This window comes from Pongo abelii, chromosome 7, assembly GCF_028885655.2.
Source record: "Pongo abelii isolate AG06213 chromosome 7, NHGRI_mPonAbe1-v2.0_pri, whole genome shotgun sequence".
In the NCBI taxonomy this organism is placed as follows: Eukaryota; Metazoa; Chordata; class Mammalia; order Primates; family Hominidae; genus Pongo; species Pongo abelii.
In genome coordinates, this window is record NC_071992.2 from 104,373,841 (window position 1) to 104,390,017 (window position 16,177).

At 36.6% G+C, this 16,177-nt stretch overlaps 2 long non-coding RNA genes across 2 annotated transcripts in view; one reads left to right on the forward strand and one right to left on the reverse strand.

The window, feature by feature from the left end:
* The window catches only part of LOC134761951 (uncharacterized), a 375,518-nt gene that overhangs the window by 248,496 nt on the left and 110,845 nt on the right, over nucleotides 1-16,177 (forward strand). The window lies entirely within an intron of this gene.
* The window catches only part of LOC129047471 (uncharacterized), a 36,145-nt gene that overhangs the window by 10,496 nt on the left and 9,472 nt on the right, over nucleotides 1-16,177 (reverse strand). The window lies entirely within an intron of this gene.

Sequence of the window (16,177 nt, forward strand, 5' to 3'; positions counted from 1 at the left end):
ATATAGAAAATACTTTTATGTGCTTATTTGCCATCTGTATATCTTTTTAAGTGAAACATCTGTCATGTATTTTTCTCATTTTCTAATTTAATTTGTGTTGTTGTTTACATGGTTTAAAGCCTTCTTTTTATATTCTAAATATGTGTTAGATGTATGATTTACAAATATTTATTACCTCCCAATCTGTAATTTACCTTCTCTTTTAATGATGTTTCTACAGAACAAAGGTTTTTAAAATTCATTTCAAGGAAGTCAATTTATACTCTTAATTAGCTGCTAATTTAATAAGATTGACTTGAGTATTTCTTATATAGCTTAGTGAGAAACTAATACTATGCTTACTAGCTCATCAGATTGCTTTTTCAGCAATATTTCTATTATAGAATGGGCAAAAATTATATTCATTAAAAGAAACAATTTTGGCTATATCATAACTTATCTTAGAAAATATGCCAACCTTTGTATATCACTTTTCAATAGCACTTATATTTTAATCCTTGGAAATTCCAGTTTTTATACATGGGAAGTATTAAAACATTGTTTTGTTTTCTAAAATAGAATGATTGTCATTGATTTTGTTGTCCTTTGGTTTTGCCTCACCTGTCAGTATCGGTAACTTGTATACTACTGAAGTATTTTGCTATTAACTCATAGTTAATATATAAAAACTCTCAGGCCATTGAAGATAAATTATGTAAAACTCACTTATATGTCCTGAAAAATGTCATACCAAAGCTAATGGTCTGTAGTTTGATTTGTGCTTCATTTAACAAACGTATATTGGAGGCCACAAAGGGCCAGATACTGTTTTAGGACCCAGTGAACATATTGGTATTACATACAGATAATAAAAATGGTTGGTAAAATATAATTTGAAGCATATTTTTAAATAAATTTAAATGGAATGCATCAATAGATATTAAGTTCTGCCATTGGCTTAACCTGTAAACTATGTACTATTACGGCCAACTTCAGGTTTTGTTTTTAATTACCTAGGTTACATGTCTGTCTCCATATAATCTCCAGCATTTTCTAAGGTATTTATTTAGAGATTTTGTTATTTTGTTTTCAGAGATGCATTTGCACTGAGTCATAATTTTTTCCCTAAAGTGTTTATTACTATTCTTCAGAGCAAGTGTGTATTAATATGATACCAAAAAGTAAGCTACCAATTTTAGGGATCCCCTCATCTTGCTGAGACATCATCAGAGGAAGCCAAAAGGTAATATAATGATTATCTGTAGGCAACTTCACAATGTTCTCAAATCATTTCTGGTAATATGATATGATATGTATTATATTGTCCTTATTGGAAAAATACTACTTTATGAAAGAATGACACAATGCAAAAAGTGACACTTACGGTCAGAAAAACATTTTTCTAATATCACCTGGTTGCTCTCCTCTTAAAATAATAATGAAAACAACAGGAATCAAAGGTTTCTACATTTCTTTGACAGGTCAATTTCCTCAACACACAAGTCTGATTTTAAAAATACGTAATAAAATAATGCCTTGCACCAAGTATCTTTCCTTCTTCAGATTCATCAAATGAACATTTTCCAACATGTATAACCAAACCTGCAGTGCCCTTTGCCATAAGCAAATGTGTTTGGTCAATGTTTCCTGTTTTCCCCAAAAGCATGTAGAGTTCTGAGAAGGACTGTAGCCAAGAACTTTAACTCTTACCTAAAGTTTCTTAAACTTGCTAGATGACTTAATTTTCCTTTAGACGGAAAAATTTCTGTTTCAAATTATGTATTAACAGAATGTGTTGTGTTTCCAGTATCTACATCAATATGGTGAATAATGATGTATTTATTTTCACATATTTGCCATAGAAAATGTAATAATACTGGAATATAAACAGCACAAATTTGCTGTGTGCCAAGGATTATGTCAAGTGCTTTTTAAATATAATGTTAGTAAGTGTTCATACCAATTTTATGTCATAGGTATTCTTAAAATCCCCATTTCATGTTATTGGAACTGTAGCTCATCATGTTAGGCTCCTTGTTTAAAGTTATACAGTTCATAAATGTAAACTCAAACCAAAGTAATCTGATTCTAGGCAAAGTACAATTAAAAGGATATTGAAAGCTAAAATATGTGAGTTAATTACTAGGAAATATAAAATATTGCAATATTCACCGAAAGAAAACAACTCCTAAATGTCTTTCTCCCATGTTGATGCAGTTTCTGTTTTTAAACAGAAGCTACCCAATGAGTGTGATCAAACTCACTTTCCGAATTTAAAAACATATTCCAGGAAAAAGCACAAATTGGAAGTTTTGCATGGAAAGCAGAAAAAATGTTTGGGGTAAAACTCAAATCACCAATAAGAAGGATGACTAATACAGAGTCTGTCCAGGAAACTAAAAGAAAAGTGTAAGGGAGGCTAAGGGGGGGCATCTTATACATAATATAGAGTGCATGACCTTATATAAGCATCTAAGATAGAATATGCAGAGATGGGGAAAAATTAGCAAGAATCTTTGTGGGAAAAAATGAACTGTGATAAAACTTGAATATTTACTAAAAAATTCAAAAAAATGAGATTTATAGTGTGTCTCCTAAGTAGAGATTAAAAAAAAAAAAAGAAAAAAAAGTCAGTGGAAAATTTACTGTCAACAGCAACTTTGCACAACTTCTGTGTGCATCATTTAATCTGAACTGTGCAATGTGGTGTGATAAAAAGCTTTCAGCAACTGAAAAAAATATGTAGTTGAGGACATAGATTTTATTAGAAAAGTATAATTAATTCTAGGGGAAATAAATTGCTAGTTATATATAAAATAACAAAGGAAAACATACAGTGTATAGAAGAAAAAGTTGTTCTTGGTGTTAGGCAAAACCACGTATTAGTTCGTAAATATCAAAAAAGAATATTATAGAAATTACATGTGGTGAAATATTGAAGAAAGACTCAAATGAAATTGTGGTGTGAAAATAGGAGATCATAATAATAACAATAAAAAAGATAAGTGAATATAGAGTAGTGTTTTATACACTTAGATGAATTCTTCAATAACTGCTTAAAGCCTGATTAAATCTAGTGTGAGATGGTAAAAGTGGAAAATGGTTTGTTTAAATACAGTGGATGAATAAAAAAGAGTATTATCTAATATTTCCCATGTTATGTGTAGAAAATTAATGGCATTTAAAATAGAATGTGAGTGGAGTCTTATGAAAAATAATGGGTCACAAAAATTCTAGATCTAGGAGCTAAAAAGCACTAACTATTGAATAAAATGATTAAGTAGAAAGATTATTCTTTATTCCAGGAAACTAGATGATTATATGATGATATACTTGTGATCTGCAGCAGAAAATCAAAGCAAATCGATATGAAGTATTCTATGTCTTATGTGGCTTCTCATATCTGGCCTATGGTCCTTCAATTTTTTTCATTCCCATTAAGTATTTATTTGAAGGCTCAGGCTCAGTAAGGAATGTGAACTTGTTAGAACCATAAAATATTGTTTTACCAAGCTCCTTTGACTTATCATTTTAAAAGATCTGTCTGTGGGAAAGAAATTATTCTAATTTATCCAGGGCACTGTTCTTCTAGTGTTGGACAGGAGACAAGCATTTTAGCAATTAGGCTGTGTATATATTAAAATAAAATGTCATCAAAGGTTGGCAAGACCAGCCCTGCCCTGCTTTGAACTGCGCTGCAACTTCCTGAGTTTTCCTGCACTGATCTTTTAAGACCTAGCACCCTGTGTGTTCTCCATCATATTAGAGTCATTTAAAAAACATACCTGTTCCTTCAACTTCACCAAAAGCCTCAAAGGAAGTAACAAGTTTTTGGTCATCTCTGTATATACAAAGCCTATAAAGTAACATGGAAAAAGTATCTGAGTTGAGTTGACTTAACTGGATGATCCTGAGGTCAAAGCTGAAGTGCTTGTGTTTTGGGTGGAGGCTTGTCTGAGAAGATAATAAGAGCTAAGCCAGGACATGCAATGAAATAGAAGAATTTGTTCTACTGTTGCAGAAGTAGTGTCACCCAGAGTAAGTCTTGTAGGATTTGGGGCTACAAATTGCTTTGCGGGAGTTATTGTTCATCTGAAAACTTTCATTCTTAAAGCCCTGAACTTATTAGGTAGATACAACACTTCCTTCTAAATATTTTAGGTTCATGAAAGTGATATCCCGCCTTTTATCTAGGCAAAAGTGTATAAGCAGCGGAAGAGTTTTCCCTCATACGTGATTTGCATCACTTCTTTGGAAGGGAAGACCACATCTGCCATGCTGAGGATTTTATGAGGGTGCTGTGGCTTCAAAATTTCTGAAAGTCTAAAAACCCTAGAAGAAAACCTAGGCAATACCATTCAGGACATAGGCATGGGCAAGGACTTCATGTCTAAAACAACAAAAGCAATGGTAACAAAAGCCAAAATTGACAAATGGGATCTAATTAAACTAAAGAGCTTCTGCACAGCAAAAGAAACTACCAACAGAATGAACAGGCAACCTACAGAATGGGAGAAAATTTTTGCAATCTACTCAGCTGAAAAAGGGCTAATATCCAGAATCTACAAAGAACTCAAACAAATTTACAAGAAAAAAACAAGCCCATCAACAAGTGGGCGAAGGATATAAACAGACACTTCTCAGAAGAAGACATTTATGCAGCCAAAAGACACATGAAAAAATGCTTATCATCAGTGACCATCACAGAAATGCAAATCAAAACCACAATGAGATACCATCTCACACCAGTTAGAATGGCGATCATTAAAAAGTCAGGAAACAAGAGATGCTGGAGAGGATGTGGAGAAATAGGAACACTTTTACACTGTTGGTGGGACTGTAAACTAGTTCAACCATTATGGAAGACAGTGTGGCAATTCCTGAGGGATCTAGAACTAGAAATACCATTTGACCCAGCCATCCCATTACTGGGTGTATACCCAAAGGATTATAAGTCATGCTGCCATAAAGACACATGCACACGTATGTTTATTGTGGCACTATTCACAATAGCAAAGACTTGGAACCAACCCAAATGTCCATCAATGATAGACTGGATTAAGAAAATGTGGCACATATATGCCATGGAATACTATGCAGCCATAAAAAATGATGAGTTCATGTCCTTTGTAGGGACATGGATGAAGCTGGAAACCATCATTCTCAGCAAACTATCGCAAGGACAAAAAACCAAACACCGCATGTTCTCACTTATAGGTGGGAATTGAATAATGAGAACACCTGGACACAGGAAGGGGAACATCACACTCTGGGGCCTGTTGTGGGGTGGGGGGAGTGGGGAGGGATAGCATTAGGAGATATACCTAATGTAAATGATGAGTTAATGGGTGCAGCACATCAAAATGGCACATGTATACATATGTTACAGACCTGCACATTGTGCACATGTACCCTAGAACTTAAAGTATAATAAAATACATACATATATATGTATATATATATATAAAAGAAATCTGAAAAAAACATTTTTTTGTAAGTCATCCAGAGGGTTCCTCTGGGGACTCTGATTTTCTGGAGAGAGAGATAGGTTTGATCCTACTCTAGAATCTGATAATAAAATGCATCCTCTTGTTATTTGCATAGTGTTAATAGGCTTATGGAAAACTGCATGAACTTTATTTTTAAGTATACAACACTATTCACTACTATTGCATGGATAAATCCATTTTCTTTATTCTATTTGAAAAGTCAGATTTTTCTTAAAATGTCTGTACCCAAAAAGACATTTTAAAGTATTTAAGTGTGATTAGAGACCAAGTATATTATAAATAGGTTAAAATAGGATATCCAACTGTTCTATTATTCTCTTTCTTCCTTTTTTGAGTCTTACTGTGTCACTCGGGCTGGAGTGCAGTGGTGTGATATCAGCTTCTCCATATCCTGAGCTCAAGTGATTCTCATGCCTCAGCCTCCTGAGTATCTGGGACTACAGGTGACGCCACCACACCTGGCTAATTGTTGCATTTTTAGTAGAGACAGTGTTTCACCATGTTGACCAGGATAGTCTTGAACTCCTTTCTGCAAGTGATCCGCCCACCTTGGCCTCCCAAAGTTCTGGGATCACAAGCATAAGCCACGATGCCCAGCCTATTTTATTCTTTTCTTTAGAGAGTAAATATTGCTACTTACTCATACAGCTCCTGTGCATTTAACATTTACACAGTGCAGTGAAATTTCTCTTTAAAATTGTCTAGTAAAACATAACCACCTCCTAAAAACCAGCTTGTACTGTTCTCCACTGTCACCATGGTAGTCTCATTGGATCTCAAAATTTCTCATCTAGATCACTTTCGTTTTCTGCCCACCCTAAGTCTACTGCCAAAAAGATTGCTCTTAGAATTTTACCTTCCATGGTATCTTCTTTTCATTTTAATTTCCAGCAATACCAACCTTTGTTATGGTCTGAATGAATCCTGAAACTTCTTGTCCACATACTTTCACTTGCTGCTTCCTCTGCCTGGACTGCCTTGCCCCACTTGTCTGTCTGAGGTCAATTTTACTATAATTTTTAAAATTCTATTTCCTTTATTCAAAACAAATTATTTCCCTTTTATCAGTCTTGAAGTTTTGTATGCATTATATTGTAAAATATAATTATATTATCACCTATTGATACAAGTTATAATTATTGATTTATACCTGTGTCTATGCCACCCAGATATGACTTATTGTGTTCCCATTTTGTGGGACATATTGATTGATGCCAATAAAGGTATATTGAAGGGGCTTTAATATATTTTCCATCTCTCCACACATCCATCACATTCAGTATCTTCAGCAGGTTGCCAAACTTCAGACAACAGGACTGAGTCCCATTACCAGAACTTAGTTTGAACCACTTCAGGGGAGTAAAAGTGTGCATTATTGCTTCTACTTAAAACATTCTCTTTCCTCTTCTTCACTTGACAAAAACCTTGTGCTTTAAATCCCACATTAAATGTTACCTCTTCTACTTACATTTTCCACAATCCTTATGTAGAATTAGTCCTTTCACTCATGTTTGCTTCACATAGAACACGAACACTGGTAAAATTTTTTACCTACTTTGCTAACATGTAATCTCAGAAGACACAGACTTTTTAAATTGCTTTTTAAACATCTACCATGCACCTTAGTAATGTCTAGTAAGTTCTTGATAATAGTGGAAGAGACAGACAATTAGGTCTTATCATGTTCTGACATTTCTCAAACCCTCTTGCAGTTAGGATAGGACAATGCCTAGTTTTTTTCCAATGAACTATGATTAAATGTGATGTGGGTTACTTTGAGTCAAGTCAGTTAAAAGCTGTTGTGCCTCCTGCAATTCCCTTATCGTCTCAACAACTTTAGAAGACGTGTTCAAATGGTTGTATCACAGAATGGAGGGAGCTAAAATCCTTCAGTAACTTAATAGGGAAGTTTCCACCAACTGGCTTAGAACTTTCTGTAAGAAATACTCAAGCATCAACTATGACTAGGCACACTTATAATTTGAAAAAATAAATAAATGAATACATTAATAAACTTAATAAAATTTTGGAGCCACTGCCTTTAGAGGTAATGTAAACAATAATGAGCTATAAACATGATATAAAACTTTACTTTGAAATAGAGGCCATTGGATGGAGCCAAGATGGCCGAATAGGAACAGCTCCAGTCTAGAGCTCCCAGCATGAGCGACGCAGAAGACTGGTGATTTCTGCATTTCCAACTGAGGTACCAGGCTCATCTCACTGGGGAGTGTTGGAAAGTGGGTGCAGGACAGTGGGTGCAGTGCACCCAGTATGAGCCGAAGCAGGGCGAGGCATCACCTCACCCGGGAAGTGCAAGGGGTCAGGGAATTCCCTTTCCTAGTCAAAGAAAGGGGTGACAGATGGCATCTGGAAAATTGGGTCACTCCCACCCTAATACTGCTCTTTTCCAATGGTCTTAACAAACGGCACACCAGGAGATTATATCCTGAGCCTGGCTTGGAGGGTCCTATGCCCACAGAACCTCGCTCATTGCTAGCATAGCAGTCTGAGATCAAACTGCAATGCAGCAGCGAGGCTGGGGGAGGGGTGCCCGCCATTGCCGAGGCTTGAGTAGGTAAACAAAGCAGCTGAGAAGCTTGAACTGGGTGGAACCCACCACAGCTCAAGGAGGCCTGCCTGCCTCTTTAGGCTCAACCTCTGGGGGCAGGGAATAGCCAAACAAAAGGCAGCAGAATCCTCTGTAGACTTAAATGTCCCTGTCTGACAGCTTTGAAGAGAGTAGTGGTTCTCCCAGCACACAGCTGGAGATCTGAGAACAGACAGACTGCCTCCTCAAGTGGGTCCCTTTCCCCCAAGTAGCCTAACTGGGAGGCACCCCCAAGTAGGGGCAGACTGACACCTTACACGGCCAAGTACTCCTCTGAGACAGAACTTCCAGAGGAACAATCGGGCAGCAACATTTCCTGCTCACCAATATCTGCTGTTCTGCAGCCTCCGCTACTGATACCCAGGCAAACAGGGTCTGGAGTGGACCTCCAGCAAACACCAAAAGATCTGCCGCTGAGGGTCCTGACTGTTAGAAGGAAAACTAACAAACAGAAAGGACATCCACACCAAAACCCCATCTGTACGTCACCATCATCAAAGACCAAAGGTAGATAAAACCACAAGGAAGGGGAAAAAACAGAGCAGAAAAACTGCAAACTCTAAAAACCAGAGCACTTCTCCTCCTCCAAAGGAATGCAGCTCCTCACCAGCAATGGAACAAAGCTGGATGGAGAATGACTGACCAGTTGAGAGAAGAAGGCTTCAGATGATCAAACTACTCTGAGCTAAAGGAGGAAGTTCGAACCCATGGCAAAGAAGTTAAAAACCTTGAACAAATATTAGACGAATGGCTAACTAGAATAACCAATGCAGAGAAGGCCTTAAAGGACCTGATGGAGCTGAAAACCAAGGCAGAAGAACTATGTGATGAATGCACAAGCCTCAGTAGCTGATTCGATCAACTGGAAGAAAGGGTATCAGTGATGGAAGATCAAATGAATGAAATGAAGCAAGAAGAGAAGTTTAGAGAAAAAAGAATAAAAAGAAATGAAGAAAGCCTCCAAGAGATATGGGACTATGAGAAAAGACCAACTCTACGCCTGATTGGTGTACCTGAAAGTGACGGGGAGAATGCAACCAAGTTGGAAAACACTCTGCAGGATATTATCCAGGAGAACTTTCCCAATCTAGCAAGGCAGGCCAACATTCAAATTCAGGAAATACAGAGAATGCCACAAAGATACACCTCGAGAAGAGCAACTCCAAGACATATAATTGTCAGATTCACCAAAGTTGAAATGAAGGAAAAAATGTTAAGGGCAGCCAGAGAGAAAGGTCGGATTACCCACAAAGGGAAGCCCATCAGATTAACAGCTGATCTCTCAGAAGAAACTCTACAAGCCCAAAGAGAGTGGGGGCCGATATTCAACATTCTTAAAGAAAAGAATTTTCAACCCAGAATTTCATATCCAGCCAAACTAAGCTTCATAAGTGAAGGAGAAATAAAATCCTTTACAGACAAGCAAATGCTGAGAGATTTTGTCACCACCAGGCCTGCCCTAAAAGACCTCCTGAAGGAAGCACTAAACATGGAAAGGAACAACCAGTACCATCCACTGCAAAACATGCCAAATTGTAAAGACCATCGAGGCTAGGAAGAAACTGCATCAACTAATGAGCAAAATAACCAGCTAACATCATAATGACAGGATCAAATTCACACATAACAATATTAACCTTAAATGTAAATGGGCTAAATGCTGCAATTAAAAGACACAGACTGGCAAATTGGATAAAGAGTCAAGACCCATGAGTGTGCTGTATTCAGGAAACCCATCTCACGTGCAGAGACACACATAGGCTCAAAATAAAGGGATGGAGGAAGATCTACCAAGCAAATGGAAAATAAAAAAAAGGCAGGGGTTGCAATCCTAGTCTCTGATAAAACAGACTTTAAACCAACAAAGATCAAAAGAGACAAAGAAGGCCATTACATAACAGTAAAGAGATCAATTCAAGAAGAAGAGCTAACTATCCTAAATATATATGCAGCCAATACAGGAGAATCCATATTCATAAAGCAAGTCCTGAGTGAGCTACAAAGAGACTTAGACTCCCACACAATAATAATGGGAGACTTTAACACTCCACTGTCAACATTAGACAGATCAACGAGACAGAAAGTTAACAAGGATATCCAGGAATTGAATTCAGCTCTGGACCAAGCGGACCTAATAGACATCTACAGAACTCTTCACCCCAAATCAACAGAATATGCATTCTTCTGATTGCCACATTGCGCTTATTCCAAAATTGACCACATAGTTGGAAGTAAAGCACTCCTCAGCAAATGTAAAAGAACAGAAATTATAACAAACTGTCTCTCAGACCACAGTGCAATCAAACTAGAACTCAGGATTAAGAAACTCACTCAAAACCGCTCAACTACACGGAAACTGAACAACCTGCTCCTGAATGACTACTGGGTACATAACGAAATGAAGGCAGAAATAAAGATGTTCTTTGAAACCAACAAGAACAAAGACACAACATACCAGAATCTCTGGGACACATTCAAAGCAGTGTGTAGAGGGAAATTTATAGCACTAAATGCCCACAAGAGAAAGCAGGAAAGATCTAAAATTGATGCCCTAATATCACAATTAAAAGAACTAGACAAGCAAGAGCAAACACATTCAAAAGCTAGCAGAAGGCAAGAAATAACATAGATCAGAGCAGAACTAAAGGAAATGGAGACACAAAAAAACACTTCAAAAAATCAGTGAATCCAGGAGCTGGTTTTTGGAAAAGATCAACAAAATTGATAGACCACTAGCAAGACTAATAAAGAAGAAAAGAGAGAAGAATCAAATAGATGCAATAAAAAATGATAAAGGGGATATCACCACCGATCCAACAGAAATACAAACTACCATCAGAGAATACTACAAACACCTCTATGCAAATAAACTAGAAAATCTAGAAGAAATAGATAAATTCCTCAACACATACACCCTCCCAAGATTTAACCAGGAAGAAGTCGAATCTCTGAATAGACCAATAACAGGCTCTGAAATTGAGGCAATAATTAATAGCCTACCAACCAAAAAAAGTCCAGGACCAGATGGATTCACAGCCAAATTCTACCAGAGGGACAAGGAGGAGCTGGTACCATTCCTTTTGAAACTATTCCAATCAATAGAAAAAGAGGGAATCCTCCCTAACTCATTTTATGAGGCCAGCATCATCCTGATACCAAAGCCTGGCAGAGACACAACAAAAAAAGAGAATTTTAGACCAATACTCCTGATGAACATTAATGCAAAAATCCTCAATAAAATACCGGCAAACCAAATCCAGCAGCACATCAAAAAGCTTATCCACCATGATCAAGTGGCCTTCATCCCTGGGATGCAAGGCTGGTTCAACATATGCAAATCAATAAACGTAATCCAGCATATAAACAGAACCGATGACAAAAACCATATGATTGTCTCCATAGATGCAGAAAAGGTATTTGACAAAATTCAACAACACTTCATGCTAAAAACTCTCAATAAATTAGGTATTGATGGGAAGTATCTCAAAATAATAAGAGCTATCTATGACAAACCCACAGCCAATATCATACTGAATGGGCAAAAACTGGAAGCATTCCCTTTGAAAACTGGCACAAGACAGGGATGCCCTCTCTCACCACTCCTATTCAACATAGTGTTGGAAGTTCTGGCCAGGGCAATCAGGCAGGAGAAGGAAATAAAGGGTATTCAATTAGGAAAAGAGGAAGTCAAATTGTCCCTGTTTGCAGATGACATGATTGTATAGCTAGATAACCCCATCGTCTCAGCCCAAAATCTCCTTACGCTGATAGGCAACTTCAGCAAAGTCTCAGGATACAAAATCAATGTGCAAAAATCACAAGCATTCTTATACACCAATAACAGACAAACAGAGAGCCAAATCATGAGTGAACTCCCATTCACAATTGCTTCAAAGAGAATAAAATACCTAGGAATCCAACTTACAAGGGATGTGAAGGACCTCTTCAAGGAGAACTACAAACCACTGCTCAATGAAATAAAAGAGGATACAAACAAATGGAAGAACATTCCATGCTCATGGATAGGAAGAATCAATATCGTGAAAATGGCCATACTGCCCAAGGTAATTTATAGATTCAATGCCAACCGCATCAAGCTACCAATGACTTTCTTCACGGAATTGGAAAAAACTAGTTTGAAGTTCATATGGAACCAAAAAGAGCCCGCATCACCAAGTCAATCCTAAGCCAAAAGAACAAAGCTGGAGGCATCATGCTACCTGACTTCAAACTACACTACAAGGCTACAGTAACCAAAACGGCATGGTACTGGTACCAAAACAGAGATATAGACCAATGGAACAGAATAGAGCCTTCAGAAATAACGCCACATATCTACAACCATCTGATCTTTGATGAACCTGACGAAAACAAGAAATGGGGAAATGATTCCCTATTTAATAAATGGTGCTGGGAAAACTGGCTAGCCATATGTAGAAAGCTGAAACTGGAGCCATTCCTTACACCTTATACAAAAATTAATTCAAGATGGATTAAAGACTTAAATGTTAGACCTGAAACCATAAAAATCCTAGAAGAAAACTTAGGCAATACCATTCAGGACATAGGCATGGGCAAGGACTTCATGTCTAAAACACCAAAAGCAATGGCAACAAAAGCCAAAATTGACAAATGGGATCTAATTAAACTAAAGAGCTTCTGTGCAGCAAAAGAGACTACCATCAGAGTCAACAGGCAACCTACAGAATGGGAGAAAATTTTTGCAATCTACTCATCTGACAAAGGGCGAATATCCAGAATCTACAATGAACTCAAACAAATTTACAAGAAAAAAACAAACAACCCCATCAACAAATGGGCAAAGGCTATGAACAGACACTTCTCAAAAGAAGACATTTATGCAGCCAAAAGACAGATGAAAAAATGCTCATCATCAGTGGCCATCAGAGAAGTGCAAATCAATACCACAGTGAGATGCCATCTCACACCAGTTAGAATGGCGATCAATAAAAAGTCAGGAAACAACAGATGCTGTAGAGGATGTGGAGAAATAGGAACACTTTTACACTGTTGTGGGACTGTAAACTAGTTCAACCATTGTGGAAGTCAGTGTGGCGATTCCTCAGGGATCTAGAACTAGAAATACCATTTGACCTAGCCATCCCATTACTGGGTATATACCCAAAGGATTATAAGTCATGCTGCTATAAAGACACATGCATACGTATGTTTATTGTGGCACTATTCACAATAGCAAAGACTTGGAACCAAGCCAAATGTCCAACAATGATAGACTGGATTAAGAAAATGTGGCACATATACACCATGGGATACTATGCAGCCATAAAAAATGATGAGTTCATGTCCTTTGTAGGGACATGGATGAAGCTGGAAACCATCATTCTCAGCAAACTATCGCAAGGACAAAAAACCAAACACCGCATGTTCTCACTCATAGGTGGGAATTGAACAATGAGAACACATGGACACAGGAAGGGGAACATCACACACGGGGGCCTGTTGTGGGGTGGGGGGAGTGGGGAGGGATAGCATTAGGAGATATACCTAATGTTAAATGACGAGTTAATGGGTGCAGCACACCAACATGACACATGTATACATATGTAACTAACCTGCATGTTGTGCACATGTACCCTAAAACTTAAAGTATATTAAAAAAAAAAAAAAAGAAATAGAGGCCATCATATGTAGTGATTGTGGCTGTAAAGATTTTTTTGAAAAACATGGTAGCTGATATTTAAAAGGTTTTTAAGTATTCAACCCCACAATAACAAATTAATAATGGAGACTTTATATTTTTGGAAAGGACAATGTATGGTATGTATTGTTGTTTTTTCATTATGTTTCATCAATAACGTCATTGCTTATTTTAATAGTCAGCATTTAAACAAGGTTGTACTAGAAAATTACAAATAGTGTATGATGAAAATTTATAGCATTGTTCAAAGTGCAACAGTTAGAGGGATAATCAGGTTACTAGAGTTTGAGAACAATTGGATTTGTTAGTTTTATTATTTATGTAAGCATAGTATAAAATGGTATTTAATTAATTTACTTCTATTTTATTGTATTTCAAAATTTCCTGTATGAATAAAGTACAGTGACCTGTATGTCCTCAGGAACTCTTAGTTTGTAGAGATGTAATTCTCTATTAAGATTTGCATTTCCTATTTTGGAAACGTATATTTTAAAGGTCACCTTTACTGAAAGCATGAGTTGAAAATATTATATAAAATCTACCAAGGGAGAATATTATATATGCAGAAAAATGTTAACATAATAAGAAAGTAATAGTCATTTTAAGAGACATGCCCAAGTAGAAGGAATCCACTGTGGTAGGAAGTCTTTCTTGCCACCACACTGACATAAATTTTATATATATATATATTTAATGTCTTTTACATTTATATGTCTTTACATTTACATTTAAATGTCTTTTACATATATATGTAAATATATATGTGTATATATATGTAAAAGACATTTAAATCACATTTTAAATAATAAGAATATGAATGTAGATATTTTGTTTTGCAGTACCACCCATGGCTAATCGTTTTAATTAAAAATGAGGCTTCCTTATAGTGTAAGGAAAGGTTTCCAAAATACAAATGTATAGTTATACATTTATTATATATAAGGTTTTTCAAAGGCAATGCTTCCAGCTTTGCCCTTTCAGTATGATATGGGTTGTGGGTTTGTCATAAATAGCTCTTATTATCTTGAGGTATGTTCCATCAATACCTAGTTTATGGAGAGTTTTTAACATGATTGGATGTTGAATTTTATTAAAGGCTTTTCCTTCATCTATTGAGATAATCATGTGATTTTTGTCATTGGTTCTCTTTATGTGATGGATAGCGTTTATTGATTTTCATGTTGAACCAGCCTTGCATCCCAAAGATGAAGTCAACTTCATCTTGGTGGATAAGCTTTTTGATGTGCTGCTGGATTCGGTTTGCCACTACTTTATTGAAGATTTCTGTCTCGATGTTCATCAGGGATATTGGTCTGAAGTTTTGTTTTTTTGTGTGTGTGTCTCTGCCAGGTTTTGCTATCAGGATGATGCTGGCATCATAAAATGATTTACAGAGGAATCACTCCTTTTCAATTGTGTGAAATAGTTTCTGAATGAATGGTACCAGCTCCTCTTTGTACCTCTAGTGAAATTTGGCTGTGAATCCATTTGGTCCTGGGCTCTTTTTGGTTGGTAGGTTATTTATTACTGCCTCAATTTCAGAACTTGTTATTGGTCTTTTCGGGGATTGGACTTCTTCCTGGTTTAGTCTTGGGAGGGTGTATGTGTCCAGAAAGTTATCCATTTCTTCTAGCATTTCTACTTTATTTGCATAGAGGTGTTTATACTATTCTCTGATGGTAATTTGTATTTCTGTGGGGTCAGTGGTGATATCCCTTTTATCATTTTTATTGGGTCTACTTGATTCTATTCTCTTTTCTTCTTTATTAGTCTAGGTAGTGGTATATCTATTTTATAAATTTTTTTCAAAAATTAGCTCCTTGATTTATTGAAGGGTTTTTTTGTGTCTCTATCTACTTTAGTTCCACTCTGTCTTCTGGTAGCTTTTGGATTTGTTTCCTCTTGCTTCTCTAGTGATTTTAATTTTGATGTAGGGTGGTGATTTGAGATGTTTCTAACTTTCTGATGTGGGCATTTAGTGCTATAAATTTTTCTCTTAACATGGCTTTAGCTGCATCTCAGAGATTCTGGTATGTTTTCTCTTTGTTCTCATTGGTTTCAAAGAACTTCTTGATATTGCCTTAATTTCATTATTTACCCAGGAGTAATTCAGGAGCAAGTTGTTCAATTTCCATGTAGTTGTGTGATTTTGAGTGAGTTTCTTAATCCTGAGTTCTAATTTGATTGCACTGTGGTCTAAGAGATTGTTTGTTATGATTTCAATTTTTTTGCATTCGCTTAGCAGTGTTTTACTTTCAACTGTGTGGTTGATTTTAGAATAAGTGTCATGTAGCACTGAGAAGAATGTATATTCTGTTGATTGGGATGGAGAGTTCTGTAGATGCCTGTTAAGGTCCACTTGATCCAGAGCTGAGTTCCAGTCCTGAATATCCTTGT